A 13,229-nucleotide genomic window follows, 5' to 3' on the forward strand; every position below is an offset into this window, starting at 1 on the left:
CACAGGCGGTGGCTTTCCCGCTCGCCCTCCCTCCCTCTTTCTCTCCCTGCCCCCAATTCAGCCTAGGCTTTTTCCTGCCTCTTAACTCCACCAGTGCAGCAGCCACTAGCTGAGCTGCTTGCGTGTGAGTGAGAGAGAGAGCGCGTGTGTGAGTGTGTGTGTGCCTGCGTGCACAGCTAGGCCCAGCCTGCGAGCCTGCCAGTCACTGGAGAGTTTTAGTTTGCATTCAGAAGAAAGGAGGAGGGGAGACCAGGGGTGGAGGGAGGAGGGAAAGGTGGAGGGGGGCGGAGGGGGGGCGCGGAGAAGGGAGGGAGAATGTCTTGTTTGTGGCTTGTCAGCAATTGCTTGAGACAAGCTTCCATGTGTGAAAGCTACTTGGCATGAATGCCTGGGCCGTACCAAGTGTCACCGCAGCAAGAGGGGGAGTCAGAAGAAAAACAGATCAGGCCAGAGCAGACAATAGGCCCCTAAAGTGTTCCCCCTAAGTTGCTTTGATGTTGTCCTAGTGTCTTGATACCAGGAGGCCAGGGATTGCAGGAAAAGGGTCTTTTTTGTCTTCATTCACTTTCCCCCCTCAGTTTCTGAAATGATTCTCCAGCATTTCTCCTCATAAAAAAGGTAAGAGCCCGAACGGTTCCTTCGTCTGTGGCAGGCTTGTCCGCCGCGCCTGCGAGTGGGGGTCTCGTTCCTGCGCTGCCCCGCACGGGCGCTGGGGTCCTGCGGTCGGAGCCGCTGCCTTGGCCCCTGGAGTCCGGCCCGGCGCTCGGGGCCGGCTGGCCCCTCTTTCTAGGGAACCCCAGTAACACGATCTGTGTGTGCCTCTGGGTTGGTGGGGGAGAAGGGGTGGATGGAGAGGGATGGGAGGGGGGTGTGAGCGTGGAGGGGCGAGGGGGAAACGGAGAGGGAGAGGGAGCGAAGCCTGAAAGACAGGGAGAGGAGGAAGGGCAGAGCCCTGTTCCAGCCGCCCCAGCCCGGAGCCCACGGAGGCCTCCCCGCGCGCCGAGCCGCGCTTCTCAGGCTGAGCCGGGCTCTGCCGAGTGTCCGCAGAGGCTGCACGGAGCTTTGTGTGTGCGAGGGTGCCCTGTGTGAGTGAATGAGTGAGTGAGTGTGTGTGTGTGTGTGTGTGTGTGTGTGTGTGTGTGTGTGTGTGTGTGTGTGTGTGTGTGAGTGTGTGCGCGCACGCCCCACTCCCCGCCCTGGCGCGCCGCGTCCTAGAGGGGAGCTGCCCCCGTCCCCGCCGCCGTCCCCGTCCCCGCCGCCGAGCCCAGACTCTCCCAGGAAGAGCGGCATGGCAGGCGCGGAGGGCGGGCGAGAGAACTCCGCCGCCAGGCAACCCAGAAACTTTTCCCGTCGCGGGGATTTCTCCGGTGGCCGACGCTGCGAAGGCGTCGTGAGGTGCCCCGTGCCTCCGCTTCCCCATCGGGAAAACCCCGAGAGAGGCCTGGGGCTGCTGCCCGCCTCCCTGGGATCCGGTGAAGCCCAGCATTTTATTTTTTGTCTCAAACGCGTGGAGAAACCTTGCCGCTAGAAATGCGGGGGAAATCACAAAGTGGAAGTGCTATCATTGTTCTCCATCATCATCATCATCATCATAATAAAACCGTCATTAAGACGCCCTGAGACAGACAGACCCGGGAGCACCGATCAAGTGTCTGAGCATTTCTAGGGAAACAAAAAGCCTTTTTCCACCTGTTGGCTTCTGTCCTTTTCTCTTGTGTCTCTTCCTTAGATTTATTGGCCGATTTGTACAGAGAATGGGGTGGGAGGGGTTGGCGTTGCCCCTTCCCTCCTCCCTTGTACATATTTTTTTGAAAAAGGTCAGTGTAAGATGCTTGGGAGAGATGTGCCTCCCGTCAGAGGAGTTTATTCAGGACCTTGTGCTTGCTGGTGCTGGCAGGGTGTGCAGGCACATCTGTAAACTCTGCCTTGGAGGCTAAAGATTTTTATTGTGGCTTTTAGAGATTAAATGAGATTTATTTACAATTGCTGTTTATCAGAGAGTAAATACCTTAACCGTGTGTGTGAGGCTAAGAATGTGAAGGCTGTTTACTCACCGGTGGTTTTGTGGATAAAACCTGTGCTTTTTAAAGTGACATCTTGAGAGATGGAAGTCGGGGACTAATATCAGTGCCTCATATTTATCTTAAATTTTTTTAAGAAAAAAAATGTCGGCTTGTTTTCTTGCGTTGTGGGGCTTCCTGTCTTCTGTTCTTGGACAGCAGTTGTTGGAAGGCCGTCAGCTGTAGCTCTCTCTGAATTCTCTGGGGGAATTTCGCTTTCTTAGCTAATTCTAGGTTTTCTGTGACTCTGATGCTTGTCCAAAAAAATCTGTAAAAGTCTAGGAGGCCGTGCCTCCTTCCATTAACTGCAAGCGTTTATCAGACCGACGCCCTGTGGCAGCCAGACGCTGAAGCAACGCGCCAGCCCTGGGTGAGAACATCTGTGCTCTTCCCGCTGGGGCCTGGAGACCCGGACTTCTCGGTGTGGGAGGAGACGAGGGGAAGGTGTTAACTGGCCTGGATCTGGCAAGAAGCCCTCCCCTCGCCTCCCCCATCATGTTTCACTGGAACAGGACTGAACTTCATATTTTAAAACTTAATTGTTTTCTACTTTGTAAGCAGAAGGTCTCACCATGGGTTGTCTCTGGCAAGATTGCAGGGTCCAGATATCTTCCTAAAAGGTTAGAATTTCAGGACTGCCGGGGAAGAGGAAGGTTATCCTTCAGATTTTACATGAGTACACAAAGGCGGGGAAAGGCCGGCATGATCTGAGGGGACTCAGTGATGCTGCGGCCGCATCTGGACCACACCCTGGGGTTCAGAGTGCCCTGAGGGTCAGTTGTTACTGTGAGCCACCCTCGCCTGGCCTCCACACTTGTCTTGCCCACCTCAGCACTGGGCCAGCCTGAGATGCGCCGCTTTCGGAGCTCCGCTCACTGTGCTGGATTCGAGCGGTGTGCTGGGCCCGGCACAAGCATGGCAGACGTGTGTCACGACATGAATTTGCATGAATTCACACATGCATTCATTTGTTTATTCAAGCAATATTTTAGGGGCACTTGCTATGTACCAGGCACCTTCCTGAGCCCTGAGGGCGGGCAAGAAAAAGGCAGATGCACCCTTGCTCTCAGGGAGCTTGAAGTCTTGGCGGTATAATCCCCTAAATTAGCCACAGCAGCAAGTTGGTGCTGACAGTACTGATAACGTGATCGCACAGCATGCGGATGCGGTAACATGGGGCATAAAGTCGTCCTCATCACTGATCTGAAGTTGGTAACCAGACATAAGCTAACTGTCCTTTTTCCTTTGCGGCTGAGTCCGTCTCGCCCTGGCCAACTTCACTCCACTGGTAGCACCCCGACTCACAGAGTCCAGTGTTTCCAAAGACAGCAGGGAACCCCCTCTCTCTCTCCGCCCCCCTCTTCAACACAATACAGCATGGATACAAATGATGTCTGCTAACCCTTTGCACTTGCACTGTGTAATAACCTCACACTCACTTTGGGCCAGCCTGTGTTGTGTCGTCGTCTGGGTGACTGGGCAAGTCACGTCCGCGGTAGCCTCTGTGCGCCGTGAAGCCCTCGTGGGCCTTGGGGGGGCCGCGTGCTTCGTGAGGCTCTGGTCTCACTGGGCTTATTCCGTGGGCCTTCCAGTGGGTACTAAGCACTCAGCAGGACACCCCACCATTATCCCAGTCACCTTGGAATTCCAAGGACAATAATAGTGTAATGAAATGGCTTTATCCATCCCTTTCAACAAGGACGCATATATATAAAGGGAAAAAATTTTAAAAATCTCTTCAGCAGGTTCCCTTTTAATTGGGTTGTTAAAACCTTGCTGGTTTCATGAGGTCAAAGGTAGGAGAACCGCCCCCACCCCGCCTCGTGGTCTCGTGCGGAGAGAACGTGTGGTTGAAGTGCCTGTCGTGTCCTTGGAGGCCGATCTGTGTGGATGCTTGTAGCCCACTTTCTGCTCTGTGTCTTTCTCTGGTACTCAGCAGTGCTGTCTTCAATATTGTCAATTCACCTTTTTTTTTCAAGATGAACGTAGTAGTTTAAAAGGCAGGCAGATACGCCCACCCACACTGAGGTCTTAGATTTGCTGTCTGTACTCTGGGAACCCGCACAGGTTGTGTGGTAAAGCTGTGTGCCGAGCAACGTGAGAGTCGCTTCTGTGCGCCCACCGTGGTCACTACGCCGTGAAGTAGCCAGCCCCCACGCCGTCGCCCCATCCGGAGCGCGCCATAGTTGTCTGCGTTTGGCACCTGTGGCCATCGCCTTCTTCTCCTGTGAGCTGGATGACTTCATTTGCAAGTCTTTGATCGTTTCCGAGACGCTTCCCCCTCCCTCGTGGGCTGCTCACTGGGGAGCGGCCTCTGGGGGAGGCAATCTGAGTCGCCCTGGAAGTGTAATCCAGAGAGGAGCAATCCGAGTGGGGAGTTCAGAAGTGACTAGAACAAGGAAAGATTTCACGGAACTGGGGAGCCAGACAGCAATGAGCCAGGTCATCTTTAACTCGGGGAATAAAGGTGAAGACTGTGATGACATTTAAAAAGGTGCGATGTGTGGGTCCTTGTGTAAATAAAACTGCCGGAGCCTCTGGTCCTGCGGAAGGGAAAACCAGCACAACGTGTGGGGCGTTCCCATGGCTCCTTGGTTACAAACACTGCCTTAGCATGTAGCTTTACTGAGGGGAATTTTGTGCCCCTACCCCCACCAAGAGACATAAATATAAGATGTAAAATGGAAATTTTCTACATTTCTTGTAAGTCTTGACATTTTAATGCACTTTCAAATGACACCTGCTTAGTCCTCTCTTATAATTAAATAATCTTGTTGAGTTAAGTAATACTGTTAGCCGTCTGTTATATTTGAGTAAGTTTATGTGACTCACCCAAGGACTCTCAAGAAAATAAGGGGCAAGATGGCCAGCTGACTAAATCTCTGCATTAGGCGACATCTCTTCAAGAGATGAGAAGCAGAGGGATGAGGCACGCAGCATGCTGTGCAGGCCAGAGGTGCTGTGTTGACATGGCATTCACATAATTTGCCTTAGTTCTACAGATGAAGATACAGAATGTTAATCAAAAGAGAGAGAGCTCCATTTCCAATTTAATAATTGCATGTCTTTTTTATGAAGTACATTGATCCAGTTTCTGGGTTTTTTTGAAGGGAATGGGTAATTAGGTATTTTTAACGGAGGTACTGGGGATTGAACCCAGGACCTCATCCATGCTAAGCGCGCACTCTGCCACTGAGCTATATAGCTTCTCCCCACCCCCCAGCTTCTGGTTTTGGTTTTGCCCGTCTGTGACCCCATTCTACCCCGTGAACCTCTTTTAGAATGAAAGGATTGGACTAAATCATCTCTAAGTTTCCTCCCAGCTCCGTTATTCAGTATTTCCCTGATTCTGTGCATAGGATCCTCCATGAGCCTGGTCTTTAGGTCACCTTACACAAAGCCCAGTTCAAAGGGGAAATGTTGTGAGTTTTGTGGGTATATGAGATTCATCCCAATACATCCAAAACTATGTTGACATTTTGAAGTGAAAAGCACAAAAGAAAAAAGTGGGGTTTTAACTCATGGATTTTAAAAAGGGAATTTGCCAGTCAGTGCGCAGGCGCATGTGCAGGGGGACTTATTTTCAAGAGAATAGGCTGTTTTGAATGCATGTCTTCCTGTATAATAAGTATGAATTTAAAATGGACAGGCACTGGGTGCATCTCTGAGTTTCGCCATTCTCACTGCTTTTTCACAGAAATTGTGCTATTCCTTTTCGGATTATGCTTACATATTGTTTTGAGGATGCGAGGGACCAGTTTCAGCAATTATAGTGCTGAGAAAACATGCTGTGTGCTCAACACTGTGCTTTTGGGGAGGACAGGACTGACCATCTTTGTGGTATGGAACTCCTGGAGGATGTTGCTGAAGCTTTGCTGATATGATGATAAGTAAATTGTGTGTGTGTGTGTGTGTGTGTGTGTAATACCTTTAGGATGTGAGTAATAAATTGCTTCTGAAATGTGGCCAAGAGTGGGACAAAGAGAGTCGAGAGTGAATGACGTTTTTATTAATCATGTTTTCTATGAGTAATTCCAAGCACTATTCATTTGAAATTGGTTAAACCTTTGAAAAGATATAATTTAAAAATTGTACGTGGTAGCTTTTAACGCAATTTTTAGAACCCCAGAGTAAGTCCTCCTGCCCTGTTTTAGAAATATCATCTTGCTGGCAGCAAGGGGGACCAGCTTTGACGATTAGGAAAACCACTGACTCTTTGAATTGGTCTTATTTCTATCTGGAAAAAAAAATAGCATGTAAGATATAATTATAACTGGGAAAGAGAATTTTGAAAACCACATGTGATGGCTTTTGACTTAGTCCTTTCTTCCTGGTTGCTTACAGTTTCTAATGTTGGCTATCTTGCTTAATTTCATAACAATCCTTAGAAGTAGACACATAAGAGAAATGCATTATTGACTTTAAAGATGGGAAAACAGGACTATGTTGTGAAATAGTATTCCAGCAAGCTTTTTAGAATGTAAGGATATACTCTGTAGAAGTATGTGAGGTGTTTGGTTACTGATAAATGCTGAACTATAATGGAAGAGAAAAGCATATTCTGTATATTATTGCTGTCAATCTAATTTTTTATGATGTGAATCATTATCAAAAGCATTTTTATGCTATTCACTTAAAGATTCAAAATGCCTCAGTCTAAAACTTTGGAGAGCTTTAGTGATTTCCATGAAAACCATAATGTCTCTTTTTTTTTGAAAAATAAATACACAAACTCAAAATTAACAGTAATGGCAGTTGACAGAAGCCAAGCCAAGCCATCATTTACTCAGAAGAGAAACTTGTGGATCTTGAGGTAGCTTTATCTAATACCAGATATACTGGACAGACTATCATCCTTGGGGCTTCTGTAGTTAAGTATATGTTTGAAGAGGAAATTTTTCTGAGAGTCTATGGACAATGAGCTTTTGGAATGCAGGTCAAGGCATACGTGCTCAAACGATGCCTGGATCGGTGATTTATTGTTCAGAAATCCATGATATCCTGGGCTGTTTAAGGCAACCGCAGTCTGAAGAATGCAGTGTTTTAGCTCCTGTGCTAGTGCCCAGGCTGCCTGCCACCTCTGCCTAGAACATTCTTCTGCCTTGTCTTTTCGAAGCCAACTCCCGCTGCTCCTTCAAGACACATCCTGGGCATTTCTCCTGGAAAGCATCTTAGACCCAAACCACCCTGTCTCTGCGCCACCGCTCCTGGGCTGGGTGTGCGCTTATGTGGCCCTTATTATGCTGGAATCATCTGCCTCCCACTCTGGGCTGTGAGCCCCCCCACCCCCCCAAGGATTGGGACTGTCTTTAGTTTTTGCGCCACAAAATGCCAAGCACGGGGTGAGATAGAGCAGGTGATCAATAAATGTTGTTGAATGAATAGACAGCTTATATTGAAATATAGCTTATTAATAAATTAACTAAATACAAGAAGAATGACAGATCAAAATCTTAAATTCTTCAACCTTATATCCCACATTAAAAAAGGAAATTTCTTGGATTAGTGTATTCACTCTTCTCCCCCTTTGCAAAGAATAAATTACACATCCATAATAAAGTACTTTTATACCCCTGAATCCTCCCATTTCTTATGGCCAGTCTTTCTCCCTTAAAGCTTGTTTGTCTTGTTTCCCGTTCTTGGACCTTTGTGCTTCCCTTACCTAAGAGTTGATTTTTTATGTCAAGGAATCACTGATGATAAATGAGTCGGTGAAGTTTGTCTTGATATTTATTTATTTATAAATTTATTTTTTACTTTGCGGGGAGGAGGTAATTACGTTTATTTATTTTTAGAGGAGGTACTGGGGATTGAACCCAGGACCTTGTGTGTGCTAAGCATGCACTCTGCCACTTGAGCTATAACATCCCCCCCACCCCCTGTCTTGATATTTAGGTAGGAGCTGAAGAGGAGTTTCTGTCTCGTAGCTTTTGCTTACACCTAAGTGTCGCTTCCTTGACTTGCCAAGACCCTCATGTCCAGAACTCTACCATCTCCACCTCCCTTCCTTTGTGGCTTCTTCCTCATGGCTTCTGTCCTTATATTCTTTCATTCATGGTGTTTGCTGTTCATCGCTTCATTCTCTCAGAATTCCCTGATTCAGTTTCCCAAGAGAGAATCCAATGAACCCAGCTCATCTTTTCATCGTCCTGTCTTATGGGACTCTACCCAGCCGACGGTTGGAGTTGCCCAAGGGTCACCTCTAGTCCAGGACGCTGTGGCAAAGGGAGGTGGGTGGGAGTGGGGTGGGCTGGGGTTGTTGCTTGATATAAAACTGGATTGCCTTTTAGTAGGAACTGTGGAAGGACCATCTTCCCTTCCATGTAGCTGGCAACAAATGTACTTGACAGATCTAAGCCCATTATGGAAGTCTAAGAAATTAAGGATGACCAGGTTATTAAAAATTAAAATGTTTCATGGATGAAAGTTAGTATAACTGAGATAAGAAGACTGTGGGAACAAATAGCAAATTTATAACCAGGAAAGAAATTGGGAGAGGGAAGTGTATTAGAGTTAGTTCTTAGGTGAATGACAGTATTTCATGTATTTATTAAAAGCAAAAGTAGGTGAATAGCGAAAGTGAGACTATATTGACACGGACCCCAGAGGTAGTGTAAAAAGCAAGCGTAATCCTGGAGTTGGGGGCCAGGGTGAGAGTAAAAAGGAATCCTGAGCTTCTTAGTGCGGGTCTGCCTGTACTTTCTTCTTGTATTTTCTCCTTCTGTTTCTCTGTTCTGTACTTGATCCTTCTTGTATTTAGCTTCTGGAACAATCCATCATGAACTAGTGATGTGACCTCGGGCTGGTTATTTATTCTCTCTGAAACTCAATTTACTCATCTGTAAAACAGAGATAATGATTATTATTTCAGTAGCTTACTATATGAATTAAATTAGATTGCACAACATGTTTAAAGTAACTGGTGCACATTACCTAGAATGTAACAGATATTCTAGAACATAGGAAGGAAGGAAGGAGACATTGACTAGACAGTGTGCTGGGTATAGTCTTCGCTTGTTATATTATTTATTCCTTATAGCAGTTCTGCAGGATTGTTACACTGTATTATTTCTACTTTATTTTTTATTGGGGCTTAGGTACAATATTATATAAATGTCAGGTGTTATTTCTACTTTATGAATGAGGATACAATAATAATACTCAGTTGGGTAATGTGCTATGTGCAAAGCCCTGAACTAAACCCTTTCATGTGCTGTCATATTTAAACCAAGATAGGTGATATTAATGTCTTCATCTCATAGTTGAGGAAGCCGAGGTCTAGAGAGTTTAACTCGCCCAAAGTCACATGGCTGGTAAGTGGCAGTCAGAGCTTGTGTGTGAACTTATCTGAACTTAGGTCAGTGTGACTCCAGAGCTTTACAAAGTCACGCAGTGGACGAATGTGAATGTGACTGAGTCAAGATTCAGGTCTTGTTGAGGGCAGTGGTTCTGCAGTCCACCCCCGGAGGCGCAAGCTGACTGAGTGAAGCACAGTGGCAGTCACACACTTATCTGCATCTGAATCTGAGTGATTAGACAGACAAGGGCAAATTTTGGAAAGGGTACAAAGAGAAAAAATTTTTAGTAATTAAATTATGTCAAAATAAGGTCTCTCAGGCCTCGTGAAATGATTTAACAAACCTGTGTTGAATGTCTATCCTGTGTCAGGCAATGAAAAATAGGCATGGCGTTGTGGAAACGCGAGATGAGTAAGGCTCAGCCCCGACCTTTAAGGTGCTTTCATTCTGGTGGAGAGAGATAGATGCTCACACAACTAATTATAAAGCATACAAGCAGTGGATCAAAGAGCTATGGAGGCAAGAGCGAGACATTCGTTTGGTGGTGGAGGGAACTTGGGAAGGCTTCATGCACGAGGTGGCGTTTGCAGTAGTCTTTCAGGGGGCGAGGACAGAAGTCCCTAGACGCCTGCTAGAGTTCCCTTTTTCTTCACACCAGTGGTTTTATAAAGGGTGGCAAAAGTACCTACGTACTGTGGTAATATATTGATGAATAATGATATTTTCAAAGATTAGGTTCTTTGACTAAAAGTGGAGGAATATCTACTCTTGTTAATCGTAGGGCTAGAGCGGCATTTTTCTGGTCTGCACCTATGCACAATTCTATTGAAGGAATCAGAAAGCGGCCTTCTCTGTTCTGTGCATCCTAGGCTGGGGATCTGCAGGGGTCCAGGCATCCAACAAGGGCCTTACAAATCCCTCAGGCGGCCAGGTGGTACACCAGTACCTGTTCTCGGCTGTATCGTGTGGCATTGACTTGTACTAAGGCGCCGGCAGGCGGGCCATTTGTCTGTCTACACTTTGATTGGAGAGTTTACTCTGTAGTTGGGAATTCCCAGTTTCCCTTACGTACGATACCAGGCTTTCTGAATTTTTTTTTTTTTTTGAGACAGTCCTATTTCAAAACATTTTGTGTTGTCTCCATAAGTATATTCATGATTGGTAGTCTGTGTGTTCCGGTTGTCAATTAAGGTGAGTTTCCACATCCTGATCCTGTTTAAAGAGGCCAAGCAGACATCTCCTGCATAAGGACCTTGTCCACCTGCACTGAGGATATCTGTCCTTGTCTGTACGCTGTGAGGTAGAAACCCAGCTAAGACACCTATCGCTTTGTTTTGTTTTGGTTCTTTGCCCAAGTCCCCTTTTCCCAAACTCTGCCAGTGGACGTCATGCTCATCCTTTCTCAAGGCCTGGCTCAGGAAAGTGGCTCATGTCACTTTCCCCACAAAGTCTTTATCCCCAGAGCCTGAGAAATCCCTCCAGCTCCATGGTGTCCCTGTTATCTTGCAGTTTTCTTGGAATGATCATAGTGGCTCTCTGTGCTCACTGTCACAAATCCCTTAACAGGTAATAAACAAGAGGCTTTAGTTTCAATTTACCTGTGTGTCCCACAAAATGCCCAACAGGGTCCCTGCCTTACAAGTGTTTGGTGCTCAGAGATGTTTATTGAACCGATCTGAATTGAATTCTTGGCTTCGTTCGATCGGCTTTGGGTATTAACATTGATGTCTGAGCCCCAGTTCCCTTCTGGAAAAGGAGCGTTGCTTTTTCAAAAAAAAAAAAAAAGCATCATCTTAACTGACTTTAGGATTTAAGAAACCACATAAGAGAAACAGTCATTGTAATTATTATTAATAAGCATCATTAAAATAGCATGAACTGATAGAATTATTTCCTTTGCTTGTTTTGTTTTTCTTTTACCCGCTGGTGGAGTGGGCAGTCTTGATAAACAAACTGGCCTTTTCCATCTCTAATATCTATGATTCTTTGAAATTTTATGCAGACAAGTGCAAGCTAATGTACACTGGAAGGAACAATTGCAACAGCTCACGCTCACTGATAGGCTCTGAATTACTCTACTTGTAAGTGCTCAGGAAAGAGATCTCGGATTCTTTGTGGATGGCTCAATGGAGACATCTGCTCGCCGCGCAGCAGCAGTCGGGAGAATGAATGAGATATAATGGGCTGTATTAACTTTCAGAATGGGATAAAGAATAATGCAGAAAATAATATACTGCATGTAATTTGGCATTGACTATTTCTGTAATTACAATAAAACATTTTAATGATATACATTGATATTATGACTTCACCTTAAAATCAGAATTCGGCTTTGGGTCCTTTCATTTCAAAGAAAACAAAGCAGAAATACAAAGGATCTGGAGAAAAACAACACACTGTCTCTAAGACATACAAGGGATTTGCCTGTAATGAGAAACTGAAAAGACAAGGACATTTTAATTTGGATAAAGGGTTGGGGGGGGGTGACATTGTATAAATTTATTTAAAATTAATGAAAGTTTCAGAAAATTGCTAGACCTTGCTTCTGATTACCCCTGGTAATGGAGGTCAGCGATGGGCAGGATAATTGACATCCCCGATAATCTCCAACCCTCATTTTAGCTGTTAGTTGCAGCAGCCTGTCCTGTGAAAAGTTTTAACAGACCAACAAATACAGAACACAGCGGCCCAGGGTTTGTGAACCAAACAGCCCACGAGAAAAGCAGTTTGGGGTGCTGGGAAGACAGGATTTGGAATAAGGTGACCAAGGTTCTAGTTTATCATCTCTGTTTATCTGCACAACCTTGAGTGATAAGCTTAGCTTCTAGAGACTCAGTCCCCTCGTCTGTGAAATGAGGGATCTGTAGAATTAGCGGCTTGTTGGGAGAACTAAGTGAGCTCATGGGAAGTGGCTGGTGAGCTGTGATGTGTGAGTTTGAGAGCTGGCTGTCGGGTGCCCGCTGCCCCCCTTGACCTGCCCATCTCGAGAGCAGACGTGGCCCCCAGCGCCGGGGCCTTACACCGCTCCGTCCCTTGTCTTGAAGCTTCTGCTGCTTCTGCTCATGGCAGGAGACTTTAGGAGCCGTAAAGCGACATTTCCTTCATCCCAGCACCATCTGCAGCACACCTCCTCTCTAGCTCCCAGAAGGCCTTGCAGTGATTTGGCATATGCTTTCACTAACGCAGGACTGTCTAAAGGTCGTCCCTGCAGTTCCCTCCGTGGCCCTCTGAGGCGTGTGCTGCAACCTCCTCCCCTCCCGGCTGCAGACGCTGAGGCTGGACAGCGTGCTGGGGACACACAGTGGTGGCGGAATAAAGAGTGAAGCCAACACTGTCCTGCCTCTGGGTTGATTTTAAAAGTCTGGACAACTGACTCACACGACAGTACCGAGCTCTTCCCCGGAGTTCTGTCCCTCGGCCCCCACCTCCGCCAGAGCCCGGCCAGGGCCCCCGCCTGCCCTGAGCGAAGTCACCCCGCCTGCCTTCGCGCCCGGAACTGCAGCTCTTAGCATACTGCCGTGTTAACAGCGGTAGACCCTTATACCCTGTTCGGTTAATAGTTGATTTAGCTGAACAAGTGAGTTAAAGCAAGAATCATACACAATGATAGAATCATTCTTTAAGCCGTTATTTCAACTTAAAACATTCCTCGAGTTGTTGCTGTGGGGCCGGGGTCTCGCCCTTTGAGTGTAGGGCCTCGCGTTAGCGCTCTGCCGCCCTGTTCCTGGCGCAAGCCGCCCCTCCGAGGCGTTCGCAATCATCTCCTCTCGGTTTCTTTAAAGTGGAGCGAGATCTTAAAGACATTTTGTGAGGCAATCAGATTTTTTCCCCCAGATTTAATGATGTTTTACCGTTGGCTCTCCCACACCTA

The 13,229-nt window shown here is 46.8% G+C and overlaps 1 protein-coding gene across 1 annotated transcript in view; it reads left to right on the forward strand.

The window, feature by feature from the left end:
* The first annotated feature begins 333 nt into the window (after positions 1-333).
* LOC141574344 (uncharacterized) overlaps positions 334-13,229 on the forward strand; it is a 64,042-nt gene continuing 51,146 nt past the window's right edge. Inside the window, exon 1 of the mRNA XM_074349327.1 lies at positions 334-618. The gene's annotated coding sequence lies outside the window, so the exon portion shown is untranslated. The remainder of the gene's footprint in view (positions 619-13,229) is intronic.

This window comes from Camelus bactrianus, chromosome 21 (genome assembly GCF_048773025.1).
Source record: "Camelus bactrianus isolate YW-2024 breed Bactrian camel chromosome 21, ASM4877302v1, whole genome shotgun sequence".
Lineage (NCBI taxonomy): Eukaryota > Metazoa > Chordata > Mammalia > Artiodactyla > Camelidae > Camelus > Camelus bactrianus.